Below are 19,434 nucleotides of genomic sequence, written 5' to 3' on the forward strand. Positions count from 1 at the left end.
AATAATCACATAATTGATTACCATAAAAACAATAAAAATGCAATCTGGCTTGTTAACCTAACAATGAAATGTATTAATAAAAACTGAATATAAGAGTTACATGGATTCTGATTCATTTCAAGGATATAGTAATCCTAGCACATCACTTTTATGAAAATGAAAATTCAAACTTATAATTGGAAATATGAAGAGATGTGAGTCCAGTGAAAAACAGAATTGAAACGCCAAAAAAAAAAAAAAAAAGAGAGAGAGAGAGAGAGAGAGAGAGAGAGAGAGAGAGAGAGAGAGAGACGAGAGAGAGAGAGGAGAGTAGAGAGACACTTAAAACTTTTATCTTCTAAAAAAATCTTGTTGCATATCTGGGAACTGATGCTGTAATTGTATGATAATAAAAGCTGTCATATACGTAATGCAAAATCTACTGTTTTGTTGAGAAATGTTCTTAATTTAACAATACAACTTGAACCTTGTCAGTTCTAGTTTCATTCCACCATATCTAGTTTGGTTATTACTCCATATTTGTATATATGAATATATATTTTTTGAGTATTCTAGCCACTGACCTCTTATTCAACACTTTCCTTGACAGTACAAGTTGAAGCATTCTAGTCTCCTGAGATATCCATTTTCTAATTAGTACTGCTATTAGTTTAGTTGCAGCAGATCTAACTAGGCTATTATACAATTAGTAAGGTCTCTTTACTCTTAGTGGTAACTGACATCCAATGAGCCCACGTGTTTCTATGGCTTTTTAAGTTCCTCGTTGGTCCAAAGTTCGATTCTTGGTTCTGCCAATGCAGAATCAGAGGAATTTATTTCTGGTGATAGAAATTAATTTCTTGACATAAATGTGGTTTGGATCCCACAATAAGCTGTAGGTCTTGTTGCTAGGTAACCAATTGGTTCCTAGCATGAAAAAATATCTAATCTTCAGGCCAGCTCTAGGAGAGCTGTTAATCAGGTCAGGGATCTGGTAAAACTAAGATATACTTATCTTATGGCTTTATAGTGATATGGCACCTAATTCTTCCTTGATGACATTTTCATTTTCTACAAAATAGTTCCTATTCTTGCTTTAATGACCTATTTAAATAAAAGTCTGTTTCTAATTGGCGTGCCATTTTCCTTATACGGACCATTCCCCTATTATCTCCTGCTTTCTTATAACTGTTATACTGCAAAATCATTTTCATGACAAATACCCATTTTTCTGTCCAGCAAAATTACTTATTTTGCTAATCAGCCCTATATCCAGATCCTTTATAGTACAGATAATGAAGAGCAAAGGACCCAACAAAACCTATGAGAAAAGCAACTCATGACTTTTTGGCATCTACATGTCCCACTGATAACCGTTCTCTTATCTCTTGTTACTTTGCCAGTCTTATCAAATCCTCTATTGCATTTGTGATACTTTTGCCATTAGTCTCCTTATGGTACATTTTCAAAACCCTTCTGAAAATTCAGATAAGGTACAGCTCTCCTTATATCATATATAATACTGTAAATAATAAATGTGTCCTATAAGAAGTCTCACAAGTTTCTGAAGCATGCCCTCCCAATATATACTAACTTTCCAGTATTAGAAGATTTGATTTAAATGTCTTTTTATATTATGCTTTCACATTTTCTCTGAACATTCACACTGATATTTTACTAAAAACAGGCTATTGTTTAACCCTTAAACGCCGAAGTGGTATTTTAAAACTCATCTCCCGTATGCAGGCGGCGTTCGCGAGTCAGCGCCGAACCGGAAAAAATGCTTTTTTCAAAAAATCACAGCACGCTTAGTTTTCAAGATTAAGAGTTCGTTTTTATCTCTCTCTTTTTTTTTTTTTTTTTTTTTTTTTTTTTGTCATTGCCTGAAGTTTAGTATGCAACCATCAGAAATGAAAAGAATATCATTATCATATATAAATATTGGGATATATGACAGCGCAAAAAACAATTTCATATATAATTGTATACAAATCGCGCTGTGAGCAAAACTGTTAAAGCTAACAAGTTAATTTTTTTTCGTTGTATTTACACTAAATTGCAATCATTTTGGTATATAACACATTGTAAAATGATCAAGGCAACACAGAGAAAATATTATCACAAAATGATGCATGAATCGTAACGCGCAGACATAAAAAAAGATGTTCTCAAAAATTCACATAAATCAAAATATTGTGCTAGAGACTTCCCGTTTGTTGAAAAATGAAGGTAATTGATCGAATATTACTAGACTGTAAGTGTTGTAGCTTAGAATTGCAGTTTTCGACCATTTCGGTCGAGTTAAAGTTGACTGAAGGTTGAAATTTTGGCACTTATCGTTATTTATATGAAAATATTTCAAAACTGATAAAAGTTACAACTATGGGTTGTTATTTGTTGTATTCTACATGAAATTGCGCACATTTTCAAATATAAAACTTTATGTAACAGCTAATTTAAAATGGTGCAAACATTACGACAATCGGACGAAAACATTTCTGATTTTTTTGGAAGTTACCTCGTGGACGTAAGGAAAAAGTTTATTTCATAAATTCACCATAAATCGAAATATTGTGTTAGAGACTTCCAATTTGTTGCAAAATAAAGGTAAATATTTGATTATTACTAGAATGTAATAGTTCTAGCTTACGATTGCGTTTTTTTACCATTTCAGTCAAGTCAAAGTTACCGAAGGCTGAAATTTTGCCACTTATCGTTATTCATATGAAAATATTTCAAAACTGATAAAAGCTACAACCATGGGTTGTTTATAGTTGTATTCTACATGAAATTGGGCATATTTTCATATATAAAACTTTACGTAACGGCTAATTTAAAATGGTGCAAACATTACGACAATCGGACGAAAACATTTCTGATTTTTTTGGAAGAGTTACCGCGCGGACGTAAGGAAATTTTTTTTTTTTTTATAAATTCACCATAAATCAAAATATTGTGCTAGAGACTTCCAATTTGTTGCAAAATAAATGTAAATGATTGAATATTACTAGAAATGACAATTTGTCGAAAATTGCATTTTTCCTAACTATACAAACCTGAGGTCCTTTAACAATAGGAAGTAGCTAGCGGCAGCTGGAACGGTCGTAAGCTTCGAACAAGGGGAGAACGGTAGTTAACTGCTTGTCCGATCACTGGGAGGTAAACAAATCACTTTTGCTTTTGGCCCATGCAAAATACGCAGAGTGAGGGGTGGCATGAGGAGGGACTATATGTAAAGGACCTCAGGTTTGTATAGTTAGGAAAAATGCAATTTTCGACAAATTGTCATTTGTTCCGATACGTAATACAAACCATCGGTCCTTTAACAATAGGAAGACTCACTTCTTGGTGGGAGGAATCTGAGTCTTTTAGATGAACAGACTGGTGTTCGTCCATCCCTGGAATGCCTCCCTGGTCGTAAGAGCGAGGGAGGGATCCAAGCCTCTGTCCGATTGATCGGGGTGTGCACCGCAGGATCAATGGTCAGACCTCTGGGCCGAGTACTAAGAGAGAGGCAAGCGTATCTCTTCGTACCAGCATTGTAAGAACTTTTTCCTGTACATGAGCAAATATAAAGTAATGGGTTTGTCTCATGTAGGCATCCACTTCCTCCCCCTTCCCCTTGTTGGAGAAAGTGGTGGATATCACTCCTATCTCTAGTTAAAGAGATAGGATGGAGCTCGGTTGAGTAGCTTACCTGCATCTGACTCCCTTCCAGCGTGGTAACGACCGTATCCCTCTGCCCACAGGTAGAGGTAGAGAAAGATGGTGAAGAGAAGCCAGTCACTCTCTCATTCGCACATTCATTCTCCCACCTGCTCGGGTGCTGGGTAAGCTTACACAACGTGTTGAGCAGCCACCACGGGTCCCAAGGAAAAAGTATCCAAGGACTTGTGGGCAATATCCCGAAGGTAGAAGGACGTGAAGGTGGTCTGGTTGGCCCAGACACCTGCCTTCAGGACCTGCGCCACGGAGAAGTTCTTACGGAACGCTAAGGAGGGTCCGATACTCTGACTTCGTGGGCTCTCGGTCGGAGCGTACGGATGTCGTCGCTACCATCAGCCTCGTACGCTCTCCTGATCACCTCACGCAGCCAGAAAGAAAGCGTGTTCTTGGAAACTTCTTTCTTGGTAACCCCAGTGCTAACGAAGAGGCGTCGACACTCAGGCCTGAGGTGTCGAGTTCTCTTCAGATAGCGCCGTAGCGCCCTCACAGGACAAAGCAGCATCTCATCCGCATCGTTATCGGTGAAGTCCAGAAGGGAGGGGATCGTGAAAGACTCGAACCTGTCGTCAGGGATCGACGGATCTGAGTCTTGGCTACGAAGTTCGGGACGAAATCGAGCGTCACAGATCCCCAGCCTCTGGTGTGTTTAACATCATAAGAAAGACCATGTAGTTCCCCTACTCTCTTCGCCGATGCCAGGGCCAGCAAGAAGAGGGTCTTGAGGGTCAGATCCCTGTCTGACGACTCTCGGAGTGGCTCGAAGGGTCTTCGAGTCAAACTCCTAAGGACGAGAGTCACATCCCACGCAGGGGGCCTGAGTTCCCTGGGTGGGCAAGACCTTTCGAAGCTCCTCATTAGCAAGGAAATCTCGAACGAGTTCGAGATGTCCAGTCCCCTCAGTTTTAGGACGAGCGCCAGTGCTGCTCTATATCCTTTAACGTGGGTACTGAGAGGAGCTTCTCTCGGCGAAGAAACACGAGGAAATCCGCTACCTGCTGAAGAGTGGCTCTGAGAGGAGACAGACCCTCCTGTCTACGACAACCACAGAAGACGGCCCACTTCCCTGGTAACACGCTGCAGAGGACTGTCGGACGTGTCCAGCCATCTCTGTTGCTGCGCTACGAGAAAAGCCTCTCGTTCGCAAGAGATGGTGGATAACAGCCAGCCGTGAAGTTGAAGGGACTGGACTGCGGTTGGTGGTACCGTTCTACGTGTGGCTGGGCTAGAAGGTTGTGCCAATTGGGTAGCTCTCTCGGTGCGTCCGCAAGAAGAGCCAGCAGGTCCTTGGGAGCCACCAGGATCATTCTGAGATTGGGAGTGACCAGCGCTCGACTGATCACTTTCCGAATCAGACAGAAGGGAGGAAAGGCGTAGGCGAAGAGGTTGTCCCAGGGGTGTTGGAGAGCGTCCTCTGCAGCTGCCCATGGGTCCGGCACGGCTGAAAAGAAAACCTGAAGTTTTCTGTTGTGCCGGGTGGCGAACAGGTCTACGACCGGTCGCCCCCACAGGTTGAAGAGCCTTTCCGCCACGTCTTGGTGTAGAGACCATTCGGTCCCTATCACCTGATCCCGACGGCTGAGCTTGTCTGCTACTACATTCCTCTTGCCTGGAATGTAGCGTGCTGACAGCTCTATCGAGTGAGCCGTGGCCCACTCGTGCACCTGCACCGTCAACTGATGGAGCGGAAGAGACACTAGCCCCCCCTGCTTGTTGACATATGCCACTACTGTGGTGTTGTCGCACATCAACACCACTGAGTGTCCCACCAAGCGGTCCTGAAATTCTCGGAGAGCGTTGAACGCCGCCTTGAGTTCCAGGACATTGATGTGAAGGTGCTTTTCGTGATGGTCCCACACACCTGCAGTCAGCAACTCCTCCAGGTGTGCGCCCCATCCCTCGGTCGATGCGTCTGAGAACAGAAGCATCTCCGGGGGGGGAGTGCGTATGGGCACTCCTCTTAAGAGGTTCTTGTCGTCGAGCCACCAGGCTAGGTCCTGCCTCACCTTGTCCGTGAGAGCCACGGGAAAGTAAGGAGGATCCTTGGCCTGAGACCAACTCTCCCTTAGCCTCCACTGGAGAGACCGCAGGTGAAGACGCCCGTGAGGGACTAACTTCTCGAGTGACGACAGATGGCCGATCACGACTTGCCATTGCTGTGCTGCCTGTTCCTGCCGAGACAGGAACCGGCCGGCTGCCTCCCTGAATTTGCTGATACGCAAGTCTGCGGGAAAGACCTGCCCTGCTACCGTGTCTATCAGCATACCCAGGTACTTCATCTTCTGCTTGGGTTCGAGATCGGACTTCTCGTAGTTTATCACGATCCCCAGATCGCGACAAAACTTGAGGAGTCGATCTCTGTCCTGTAGCAACTGCGAGCGGGAGCTCGCCAGGACGAGCCAATCGTCGAGATACCTCAGAAGACGTATCCCGTGCGAATGGGCCCAAGCTGACACCAGAGTGAACACTCGCGTGAACACCTGTGGGGCGGTTGAGAGACCGAAACAAAGTGCCCTGAATTGGTACACCGTCCCGTCGAGGATGAAGCGGAGGTACTTTCTGGAGGACTGATGGATGGGTATTTGAAAATACGCGTCCTTCAAGTCCACTGAAAGCATGAAATCGTTCCCCCTGATCGAGTCGAGCACCGAGCGTGCCGACTCCATCGTGAACCGCGTCGTGCGAACGAAGCGGTTCAGGGGAGAGAGGTCTATCACCGGACGCCCCCCCCAGCCCCCCGATGCCTTCTCCACTAGGAAGAGGCGGCTGTAAAAGCCCGGTGACTGGTCCTCCACGATTTCTACAGCTCGTTTCGCCAGCATGGTCTTGATCTCCTGTCGAAGAGCGTTGTCCTTTGCTGATCCCCGGACATAGGTCTGTAGATGGACCGGTTTGGAGATGAGGGGGGGCCGAGACTCGAAGGGTAGTAGATATCCCTCCCGAAGGACGTCTACTATCCAGTTCTCGGCGCCGTAGCGCTGCCAAGTCGCCCAATGGCTCGCCAGGCACCCCCCACTTCCGGCAGCAGGTGAGGGGGAACGCCGTCCCTAGCGTTTCCCTCCTCGTTTCGACTTCTTCCCACCACCTCCTCGGGGAAAGGAGGGTTGGGAGGAGGGCTGATTACGGCCTCCTTTAGCAGACGTCGAAACAACAGGAGTCTTCACACGGGGCTTGGACGGTGCAACCGTCTTCGCCGCCGTGGAAGCGCTAGCCAAGCTCTTTGGCTTGGCCGCAGTCGCTCGAGATTGCCCAGTAACCTTCGAGACTGCCTGGTGAACTAAGAGGTCACTGTCATCAGTGCGCCGCCTTTCCACCGCAGCGTCCACCATCTCTCCGGGAAAGAGAGCTGGGGAACTCCTAATTGGTCCATTGCGAAGCCCGAGTGCCGCCTCACGCCCGGCCCCCTTGGTCACTCGGGTAAGGACTGCGTCCCTACGTCGAAGAACCAAGTTGGCCCACAGGTTAGCAGTCTGATGGGCGAGGTAAGAGATCGCTCTTCCTCCAGACTGGCACAGTCTCCTGAAAGAAGCGTCGTCTTCGAGAGCAGAACTCCCAGAGCCGGCCGCTACTTTGGATATTGTGAGGGACCACAAATCCAACCAAGAGACTGCCTGGAACGCTGCCATAGCGGTAGATTCCAGGGCAAGTGCCTCCTGCTGCGAGAACCAGAGGTTCTCCGACAGGAGCTGCTGCAGGGACACACCTGGAGTCAGCCTCGCTAACTCCGGGTTAACCTGTTTCGGCAGTATCGGGTCTTCCGAAGGCACGTAGAATCGCCTCTGACGCTGTAGAGGGGGAGGAAGCAGCTTAGAAGACCGTCCGGATTTCAGCGAATCCTCCCGTCCTGAGACGAGATTCTCAACTTGATCCAGGACTGAGTCTGCAAGCTCAGATCGCGGTAACCCCACCATCATTTTGGGTTCCCTCTTGGGACCCCAAAATGACTCGAGCTGGGACGTGGGCTCTGCCGGTGGTAGCGGCGATCCTTCCGCAAGGTCATTATGCTGACGAATCAGCTTAATGACCTCTGCAAAGTTCCTCTGTATCTCAGGAGTGACTGCGTCTTATGGAGTAGGACCGTCCAGTCCCTCCAGCAAGAACAGATCCCGTGATACTCCTCCTTCAGAAGGAGGAACAGCGGCAGACCCCTGACGGTCACCTCCAACTACTTGCGCGTATGTTCTGGTCGGTACCTAAAACCGTGCCTGAGCCATACAGCGTCAATAGCGGGATCGCGAGCGGCGCACCTCTCGTGATCACTCCTCGGTACCTCGCTCCTCCCGGTGTAGCCCGAGGAGGTTGAAGGTACGGGAGAGGCAGACCTGACGCTCCCTCCTCGCTCGCTGGCAGGACCAGCGTGCGTGGAGGGCTGCTGCTGATCGTCAACCCGCGGTGGCGATCGAGCAGCAGGCCTAGCCTTGCCGCTCGCCTGGGGCGAGAGGCTCGGCTGAGAACGTCGACGCTGATCTCTAGCGTCAGGCGAGCTGTTGCTGGTTACCGTCTCCGCCCGGTCCCTATGGGAGCGGCGGTCAGGTGACCTGCTAGGCTCTCTGTCGCGGCGAGACCGGCCAGTGTCCTCTCGGCGCGTCGAGCCGCTGGTACCAGCCGTGGCTGGTACCGACGGCCGCGGGGACCCCTTCCTCGCCTCAACCCGTGGCTGGTCAGCGACCGTCACGTCAACCCGAGCAGCCAGTTGGTCGCTGCGAGAGCGTCCACTGGCCTGGCGAGAGTCGTGTGCACGACTCTCGCCAGTCTTCTGCTCCGCGCCGCTGTCTTGACGGCGAGCGAGCTCGGACGTCAAGACTTTGGCTGGACGGTCTCCCGTGGAAGAGCGTCCACTCGGTACTTCTCGCGAACGAGAAGCGGCCGAGACGGAACCTGGTTTAGCGGCAGGACCGCTAACACCAGGTGAGGACGTACCAGCCGAGGCTGGTACACCTCTGGTCCCCGTCGTCTTCTTCTTTGCAGAGGAAAAGACGGGCCCCGTTCCCGAAGGAACAGGAGGACCAGCAGAAGAGCTCCCCGACTCGCCTGAGCGAGATGGGCCCTTAGAAGATCCCGAAGGAGTCTTCTTAGGGGGGGAGGAGGCAGCCTTCTTCTTCTTCGGCTGTTTAGCCTTAGAAGTCGAAGGGGAAGAGGAGGCAGCAGACGACGAAGAAGACGACGAAGACGACGACGACACCTTCCTCTTCTTCTTCGCCAGGCTCCGCAGGACAGACGTCAGGTCTTCCATCCAGGAGGGAGCCGGGGCAGTTGCCGAAGCAACAGGGCCCGACTGCACCTGTCCGGAAAGACCTGAGACTGTGACAGCACCACCAACAGCAGGAACAACAGGAACAGGTCCAGGAACAGCAGGAACAGCATGCACATTATCTGAAAGGGAAGGAGCAGCAGGGACAGCAACAGGTACGGCAGGCACGGCAGGAACCACAGGAGAGCCAGGCGTCCTGTCGGCAGCTACCGTCATTCTCGGCACTGGCGGCAGGTCCAGGGGGGTACTCTTGGGGCAGCGGAAGTCCGGGGTCGGCAACACAAAGAACCCAGGTGGCGGTGGCACCGTCCTCTTTGTACGGCAGTAATAGGTTTTGTGTATTGCAGCCGTGGTGTCACCGTCATTACATGTGGTGTATACACCAAGTGCGGTGGCATGTCATACGCTGGTGTAGATATGGTGGTAGTGGTAGTGGTTACCGTACCATGAGTGACCACTGCCGACCCCGCCAACCGCTGAATCAACCCCTGGATACTAGGCACTCCCTGCAGTCCCAGCGACTCCCACACCTGTCCCAGGTCGTCCTTCGCTGATGGCACACTGCGGAAGCAAACAGTCGGGTTAGTCAGAGGGGTTTCCTCGCGGCCCTGGGGGAGAGAAGAACCCCACCCCAGAGCGGGCGGAAGACCCCGAATACAACTGGACGTCCGGGTAGCGGGCGCCCTCCTCCACACTCGACGGATCGAGAGAGGAGAAGGACTCCGCTACCCCCCCCGCAGGGGAAGGCGCGAAACGTGGGGGCTGGCCGGGGGGCAGGAAAGAAGACGAAGTGTCCGTTACCAAAGGAGTCACTGGACTTTCCGATGACTTCTTTGGCGGCCTAAGTCTCTTCCTGCCCTCGTACAGAACCCACTGCGCCTCGGACCAATTCATACATGTTACACATGGCTCGGTGCGGGAGCATTCTCGTCCCCGACACCGAGTACAAAACCTCGTGTGGATCCACATCCACAAATGATCTGAATCCGCCGCATTACGCCCCTCCAGCCGGACACACTCTAGGGCGGGGACTGGGGGGGCGCGGCGAAATCTCCATTTCTTGATCACTCATTATTGCAATTGTCCTATGTTTGCACCATTCTAAATTTGCCGTTACATAAAGTTTTATAAATGGAAATGTGCGCAATTTCATGCACAATACAACTAAAAACAACCCATGGTTGAAGCTTTTATTAGTTTTGAAATATTTTCATATAAAAAACGATAAGTGCCAAAATTTCAACCTTAGGTCAACTTTGACTCTACCGAAATGGTTGAAAAACGCAATTGTAAGCTAAAACTATTATATTCTAGTAATATTCAATCATTTACCTTCATTTTGCAATGAATTGGAAGTCTCTAGCACAATATTTCAATTTATGGTGAATTTATAAAAAAAAAAAAAAAAACATTTCCCTTACGTCTGCGCGGTAACTCTTCCGAAAAAAATTAGAAATTTTTTCGTGCGATTGTCGAAATGTTTGCACCATTTAAAATTAGCCGTTACATAAAGTTTTATATATGAAAATGTGCCCAATTACATGTAGAATACAACAATAAATGATTGAAGGTTGTAGCTTTTCTCTTTTTTGAAATATCTGCATATAAATCACGATAAATAAAAAAAAAACATGTTCGGTCAACTTTGACTTTACCGAAATAGTCGAAAAACGCAATTGTAAGCTAAAACTCTTACAATCTAGTAATATACAGTCATTTATCTTCATTTTGAAACAAATTCGAAGTGTCTAGCACAATATTTAGATTTATGGTGAATTTAAAAAAAAAAACTTTCTTTCCCTCCGCGCGCCGATTCGCGGCCGCAAATCTCCGAAATGCGTACGTCGCATTCTCCTAATATTTGCTCCTTTTCATACTAGGCCTTTTACAGAGTTTCATATATGAAAATGCGTGCAAATTCCTGAAGAATACAAAAAAAAATATTTGAAGGTTGTAGCTTCTCTCATTTTTGCAATATTTGCATATAAAAAAATATATATATAAAAATTTCGACATTCGGTCAAATTTAACTCATCCGAAATGGTCGAAAACTGCAATTCTAAGCTAAAACTCTTACAGTATCGTAATATTCAATCATTTGTCTTTATTTTGAAACAAATTGGAAGTCTCTAGAACAATATTTAGATTTATGGTGAATTTTTGAAAAAAAACATTTTTTTACGTCCGCGCGTTACGAATTCATGCATCATTTCGTGATAATATTTTTTCTGTGTTGCTTTGATCGTTTTACAATTTGTTGTCTATCAAAATGATCGCAATTTAGTGTAAAATACAATGGAAAAAAAGTAACTCGTTAGATTTAACCATTTTTCGCACAGCTCAATTTGAATACGATTATCTATATCTATGAATTTTTTTTTTGCTACCATATATCGCATTATTTAGATATGATAATGATATTTTTTTTTCATTTCTGATGGTTGCATATTAAACTTCAGGCAATGACAAAAAAAGGAGCCAAAAATAACTCTTAATCTTGAAAACTAAGCGCGCTGTGATTTAAAAAAAAAAATGTTATTGTTATTATACAATTAAGTTTGTTCATACTTACCTGGCAGATATATATATAGCTGTATTTTCTGAAGTCCGACAGAATTTCAAAACTCGCGGCACACGCAGTGGGCGGCCAGGTGGTAGTACCCATTCCCGCCGCTGGGAGGCGGATATCAGGAACCATTCCCATTTTCTATTCATATTTTATTAATGCCCCTGTCTCCTGAGGGGAGGAGGGCGGGCAATTTAATTATATATATCTGCCAGGTAAGTATGAACAAACTTAATTGTATAATAACAATAACATTTTGTTCATGCCACTTACCTGACAGATATATATATAGCTGAATCCCACCTTCGGATGGTGGGAAGAGACAGAATAGGATTTTTTAGGAAACTTAAATTAAGTAGATGATATACATCTTGGTTCCTCACCTGTTAGCAAAGTAGACTCTGTGATTACTGTCACTTAAGGCTGCTTTTGCTTAAATCAGAGTTGCCAGCCAGGTGGAGACCTGTAGTGCTGGTGCGCTCTGGATGATCTGTCAACGGGTACGAGACCTCAACGTGACAAGACCATCGAGCCATACATATGAGGGCAACGAAGCAACTGACCACCACCTGACCAACTATCCAAAAAAACCCTTAAAACTAACTAAAGGATGGGAGATCTTCACATAAGACTCACCACAACCTAAAAACACAACAATAAAACTAACCTAAACCTAACTAAGGGATAGGGAAAGAGCTACTTCCGGACCCCAAGATTGTGTCTGCAGAAACTATGGCCCCAGTGAATTACAGTCGTCATAAATCGTTCTCACATCCAGGAGGAATGTGAGGCGAGACGGAGTTACGCCTCCAAAAGGTGCAATCAAGAATGTCCTTGATTGACATATTCTTTTGGAAGGCAAGAGAGGTAGCGACAGCTCGAACTTCGTGCGCTTTCACTCGTAAGAGGCTCAAATCAGTCTTCTGGAAAGATGAATGAGCCTCCTTAATGACGTCCCTCAGAAAGAAAGCAACAGCATTCTTAGATAAAGGTAACTCTGGTCTCTTCACAGAGCACCAGAGATTACCTGAGGGACCTCTTACCTCTTTTGTTCTATGTACATAGAACTTGAGAGCCCTGACCGGGCACAGGGCTCTCTCTGGTTCTTTGCCCACCAGACTTGACATACCCTTGATCTCGAAAGTTTTCGGCCAAGGATTCGAAGGATTTTCATTCTTCGCCAAGAAAGTTGGGTTCAAAGAGCAGACAGCATTGTCTCCTTTGAATCCCACTAACTTACTAAAAGCTTGTATTTCACTAACTCTCTTAGCCGTCGCCAGAGAAGTTAGGAAAAGAGCCTTCCTTGTCAATTTTCGAAGAGACGCTGCCTGAAGAGGTTCGAAGGACTTTACTTTAAGAACTTAAGAACCACGTCAAGGTTCCATGAAGGAGGTCTCATTTGAGGAATCTTCGAAGTCTCGAAAGATTTTAAAAGATCATGATTGTCTTTGTTGTCAGAAAGGTCAAGGCCTCTGTGCCTAAAAACCGCTGACAACATGCTCTTATATCCCTTGATGGTTGACCGCTAATTTCTGCACATTCTGAGAAAGAGCAGAAAATCAGCTATCTGGTTCACAGAGGTCGAGGAAGAGGAAACTCCCTCCTTTTTACGCCATGCCCTGAAGGAAGCCCACTTCGATTGGTAAACAGCTCTTGTAGAAGCACGTCTTGCATTTGCGATTGCTCTCGCAGCTGCTTTCGAAAAACCTGCTCGCTCTTGCCAACTTTTCGATAGTCTGAACGCAGTCAGACTCAGAGCGGAGAGGTTTTGGTGAAACCTTTCGAAGTGAGGCTGTTTGAGTAGATCTTTCCTCCAGGGCAATGTCCTTGGAAAGTCTACAAGGAAAGACATGACCTCTGTGAACCATTCTCTCGCTGGCCACATCGGAGCGATCAGGGTCAACCTCGTCCCTTCTGAGGCCGCAAACTTCCTCATGACTTCCCCCAAAATCTTGAATGGTGGGAAGGCGTACAGATCTAGACCCGTCCAATTCCAAAGCAACGCGTCCACAGCGATCGCTTCTGGATCCAGGACCGGGGAGCAATAAAGAGGAAGTCTCTTGGTCCTTGACGTCGCGAATAAGTCGACCAGAGGACGTCCCCACAACCTCCAAAGGTCTCGACACACGTCTTTGTTTAAGGTCCATTCCGTCGGTAGATTTGTTCCCGTACGACTGAGAAGATCGGCCCTGACGTTTTGCACTCCTGCAATGAACCTCGTCAGGATCGTCACCTTTCTTCTCTTCGCCCACAGCAGAATCTCCCTCGCCAGGAAAAACAAAGTTCTGGAGTGTGTTCCTCCCTGATTCTTCAAATAAGCGAGTGCTGTGGTATTGTCTGAGTTTACCTGAACAATCTTGTTCTTCAAACTCCTTTCGAAGAACTGCAGAGACAGAAAGATTGCTGCAAGCTCTTTGACATTTATGTGCCAGGCTACCTGTTCCCCTCCCCAGGAGCCTGACACTTCCTTCCTCCTAGTGTTGCTCCCCAGCCCGTGATGGAAGCGTCGGAGAACAACACTAGTCGGGGCTCAGAAGACTTAGGGACACGCCCTCCTGTAGCTTCTGTGGGTCGAACCACCATCTTAGATGGTTCTTTATTGGAAGAGATATTCTCAATATGGCATTGAGATCGTCCTTGGCCTTCCACTCGTCCGCAAGGAAAAACTGGAGAGGCCTGAGGTGCAGTCTTCCCAAGGAAACAAACCTTTCTAGCGAGGAAATGGTTCCCAGCAGACTCATCCATTCCCTCGCCGAGCAAGTCTCTTTCCCTAAGAAGGACCGAGATCTTTTCTAATCCTAGCCGCTGACGTTCCTGGGACGGAAACGCTCGAAAAGCCACTGAATCCATCTGAATCCCCAGATACACAATGGACTGTGTCGGGGTCAGATGCGACTTTTCGAGTTGACAAGAAGTCCAGGGACTTTGCTAGGGCTAAAGTGAACTGCAAGTCCTTCAGACACTTTTCTCTCGACGACGCTCTGATCAGCCAGTCGTCGAGGTACAGGGAAACTCTTATCCCCGAAGAGTGTAGCCACCTCGCCACATTCTTCATGACTACGGTGAACACCATTGGAGCCGTGGTCAGGGCCGAAACACATAGCTCTGAACTGCCACACTTTTTTGTCTAAGACAAACCTTAGATACTTTCTTGAAAGAGGGTGGATCGGGATGTGAAAGTACGCGTCCTGCAAGTCTAAGGACACCATCCAGTCGCCCGGTCTCAAGGCTCCCAGAACAGAATGAGGCGTCTCCATCGTGAATTTGGTCTTTTCCACGAAAAGATTGAGTCTGCTTACATCTAGAACTGGACGCCAACCTGACGACTGCTTCGGTACTAAGAAAATCCTGTTGTAAAAACCTGGAGACCCACCCCAGGTCCGCGACTTGTTCCACCGCTCTTTTCTCGATCATTTGTTGAAGAAGATCGAATAACACTTGCTCTTCTCTCCCTGATAGGATGGAGAAAGGTCTCTGGGAGTCGTGAGAAAGAGGAGAAGATCTAAAAAGGGGATCTTGTACCCCTGCTCCATGATCTTGAGGGACCAAGAGTCCGTGTCTCTCTCTCTCCACGCTCCCGCAAAAAACTTCAGTCTGGCTCCGACTGGTGTCTGAAGGACATGCTTCTCACTTGGAAGGCTTTGATTTAAAGGAAGCTCTTCCTCGTGAAAAACCTCTCCCTCGAGGAGCTGCTCTCGAGGGGGGAGCCCACGAAAGGGCTTAACCTTCTTCGGCGGTCGAACAAAGCTGAAGAAGTTGAAGGTACTGCCGAACGTCTTGAAGACTGGGCTAAGAGGTCCTGCGTTGCCTTCTCTTGCAAACTGCTAGTCAGGTCCTTTACCAAAGTCTGGGGGAAGAGATGGTTCGACAGAGGAGAAAAAAAAGCAAATCCGCTTTCTGAGCTGGAGTAACTGAACGAGCCGTGAAATTGCACAGCAAAGCTCTCTTCTTCAATAAGGCCGTTCCAAAATGAGAGACGATCTCCTCCGAACCATCCCTGACGGCTCTTTGTCCATGCATGCTAACACGCTGGAGAGCTCCCCCAGACTGAGAGATTCTGGGCTTCTCGCTTGCAGATCCAGAACTCCCAAGCACCAGTCAAGGAAGTTGAAAACTTCAAGAGTCCGGAGCAGACCCTTCAAATGATGGTCCGTCTCCGTAGAGGTCCAGGTCACTTTAGCAGTGGATAAAAGAGACCTCCTCTGAGAATCCACCCCAAGCTGGAGAAAATCTCCTTGTGCTGAAGAAGGGATTCTAACCCCCACTTCTTCTTGGTCTTATCCAATACCCCTTTTCCGCTGAGTCTAGCTGGAGGCAATGCAAAAGTCGTCTTGCCTTGATCTCTCCTTCGTACCACCACTCTTGGAGTTTCTTGAACGCCGTTAGTGGAGAGCGAAGTTTTCATCTCAACAAACTCCGGAGTCTACAGTCTTAGAGGATGAAAACTGCGAAGGAGGAGACTTGGGAGCTGCAGGCTGAAACTTGTCCTCGAAGGACGAACTGCAACAGCCGCACGAGAACTTTATAATCTGAGATTGAAGGGGCAGCAGAAGGTTCCTCTTCAACCGTGTCAGCCGAACTACTCCGCTCTCCTTCTTCTCTAATCGGAAGAGGAGACCGCCTCTCCGGAGAGGGGCGTACGAATGTTCGGGTCTTGTCTTAATCAAAGGCCCCCTATTCTTACTGGATGAAGCCTTACTTAGGCTGTCTTCTTTGTGGCGCTTACCACTCGAAGTAGGTAGAAGCGTTCCTGACTGGCGAACCGAAGCGTCCTTAGAGACACCCGAGGCAGCCTGACTTGCCAGAGAAGCGTCCTTACGTTTCTTACACGAAAGGGAAGACATGTTAAACCGGAATACGTGCCTGTGCGCGCAAACCAGCGTCTTGGGTACGACTTCTTCTTGGTCGGAGTCCCCAAAAGCGTCCTGAAGAGCGTCCTGCTGAACGTCCTGGCCGAGCGTACTGCCAAGCGTCCTGCCCGAGCGTCCTGCCGACGTCCTGCAAGCGCCTGCCGAGCGTCCTGACAAGCATCCTGTCGAGCGTCCTGCCGAGTGGGGCGTCCTGCCGAACGATCCTGCCAAGCGTCTGCCAACGTCCTGGCCGAGCGTCCTGGTCTAACCGTCGTGCTGAGCGTCCTGCCAGCGCTTCACAAAAGCGTCCTGACGCAAACGTCTTCCGAGAGGCGAACGAGATCGGCGAATCGCCGAAGGAGAAGCGATCGGCGAACGAGACGAAGTAGGAGAGGAGGGAGAAGGAGACTGCTTAGTCCTCTTGACGGGCAGTCTAAGGTCCTTCCTCCGCTTAGGCTCGACTGCTGCTAGGCGAGTCCTCTGAGCCATAAGCGTCGATAGCTGGTCCTGAAGGGACAAAAGAATGTTCTTCGTTGGAGAGGAACGAACAGAGGGAGCAGACTGATCCTGCGAGAAGACGAGGGGCGAGGGGACGCCTCCTTCTTCTCACAGGTACAGCTACCTGCTTCTCAGGGAGACGCGCCTGTGCACGCAACCCCCTCCCAGCGTCCTCATCGGAGGAGATCTTACCCCTTTTCTGAGGCGGAAAAAAAAAGCGTCATACGCATCCACCGACGAAAGCGGCGATACAGGACGTGAAGCGTCCTCAACACGAACGTCCTTTTCAGAGGACGAGAGTCTCTCCGAGCGCTCCACCCCTTGCGTCGGGAGGACTCTTCGGAGGACGAAAAGCAATCCTTCGGAGGCGCGCGCTCGTGCGCGCTCCTTGGCAGCCTGGGACTTTGCCAACAAGGCCTGCCAAAGGGACGCCGATCGGTGGGGAGCCCCCGTAACCCTCTTGCGGCTTTCGACATACCCTCTCCCTGAGTCTTGGGAGTCCGATAGAGGTCTAGGCCTAGAGGCATTATGGGGCTGATCTGACGCCCCCTCCACAACAACTAGGGCACGATCACACACTTGAACAGAGCCAGTTTCCAAGGCTTTCACTTTGGTCTCCAGAGTGCGTAGAGACTCCAAAATAAGAGAGAGAGCATTAGCTTCTCCCGACACAGAAATCAGAGCCCGAAGGCAACACAGGTTTAGGAGATGCAAACTCTACAGGTGTAATACAGGAGAATTATTAGCCTTACCTTTGGTAGAACCACTCCTGGAGGAAGACCTCCTGATCCATCGCGTTCCAATTTAACCCTTAAACGCCGACTGGACGTATTTTACGTCGACATTTTTTTGTCTCTCGGGTGCCGACTGGACGTATTTTACGTCGACATACAAAAGTTTTTTTTTAAAAATTCGCGGAAAAAATAAAATACTTTTAGGCCTACCAGCCGAAAACTCTTGAATCACGCGCCTTGGGGGATGCTGGGAGTTCACGGATCAAGGTGTTGTTTTGTTTACAATCGTTACGCAGGCGCGCAAGCGCGAATTTCTTCTTGGCCGCACTAAAAAGTATCTGTGACACATCTCTGAAATTATTTCGTCACTTGACATAATTTTTTGTATTTTTGTACCATTTTTAAATTAGCCGTTACATAGAGTATTATATATGAAAATGTGCGCATTTGTATGTAGAATACAACAAAAAAATACTCATGATTGTAGCTTTTATCAGTTTTAAGATATTTTCATATAAATAACGATAAGTGCCCAAATTTCAACCTTCGGTCAACTTTGACTCTATTGAAATGGTCGAAAAAAACGCAATTGTAAGCTAAAACTCTTATATTTTAGTAATATTCAATCATTTATCTTAATTTTGCAACTAATTGGAAGTGTCTAGCACAATATTTCGATTTATGGTGAATTTATGAAAAAACTTTTTCCTTACGTCCGCGCGGTAACTCTTCCGAAAAATAATCATACATGCGGATTGTGGTAATGTTTGCACCATTTTAAAATTAGCCGTTACATATAAAAGTTTTATATATAGAAAATGTGCGCAATTTCATAGCACAATACAAACTAAAAAAACAACCCATGGTTGTAGCTTTCTTTTTATCAATTTTGAAATATTTTCATATAAAAAATGATAAGTGACAAATTTCAACCTTCGGTCAATTGTTTTGACTCTACCGAAATGGTCGAAAAACGCAATTGTAAGCTAAAACGCCTATATTCTAGTAATATTCAAGCATTTACCTTCATTTTGCAACAAATTGGAAGTCTCTAGCACAATATTTCGATTTATGGTGAATTTATGAAAAAAATAACATTTTCTTTACGTCCCGCGCCGGTAACTCTTCCGAAAAAATCATACGTTGCGATTGTGGGTAATGTTTGCACCATTTTAATTAGCCGTTACATAACGTTTATATATGAAAATGTGCGCAATTTCATGTATAATACAACTTTAAATAGTTGAAGGTTGTAGCTATTCTCATTTTCGAAATATTTGCATATAAATCACGATAAATGAAAAAAAAAAAACCACGTTCGGTCAAATTGACTCTACCGAAATGGTCGAAAAACGCAATTGTAAGATAAAACTCTTACAGTCTAGTAATATTCAGTCATTTATCTTCATCGTGAAACAAATTCGAAGTCTCTAGCACAATATTTAAATTTATGGTGAATTTTTTAAAAAAACTTCCTTCCCTCCGCGCCGCGGATTCTCCGCCACAAATCTCCGAAATGCGTAAGTCCCATTCTCGGAATATTTGGCTCCGTTTCATATTAGGCATTTCATAGAGTTTTATATATGAAAATGTGCGCAATTTCATGTAGAATAAAACGAAAAATATTTGAAAGTTGTAGCTTTTCTTATTTCCGAAATAATTGCATATAAAAAAAAATATATATAAAAAATTCGACATTCGGTCATTTTTAGCTCGTCAGATATGGTCGAAAACTGCATTTGTAAGCTAATATTCTTACAGTATAGTAATATTCAATCATTTGTCTTCATTCTTGAAACATATTGGAAGTCACTAGGACAATATTTAGATTTA

The 19,434-nt window shown here is 46.7% G+C and overlaps 1 protein-coding gene across 1 annotated transcript in view; it reads right to left on the minus strand.

Annotated features, from left to right (window-relative positions):
* Positions 1 to 19,434, minus strand: part of LOC135196296 (mitochondrial import receptor subunit TOM70-like) — a 74,992-nt gene that overhangs the window by 53,507 nt on the left and 2,051 nt on the right. The gene's annotated exons all lie outside the window — the stretch shown is intronic.

The sequence above is a fragment of the Macrobrachium nipponense genome, chromosome 17, assembly GCF_015104395.2.
Source record: "Macrobrachium nipponense isolate FS-2020 chromosome 17, ASM1510439v2, whole genome shotgun sequence".
Lineage (NCBI taxonomy): Eukaryota > Metazoa > Arthropoda > Malacostraca > Decapoda > Palaemonidae > Macrobrachium > Macrobrachium nipponense.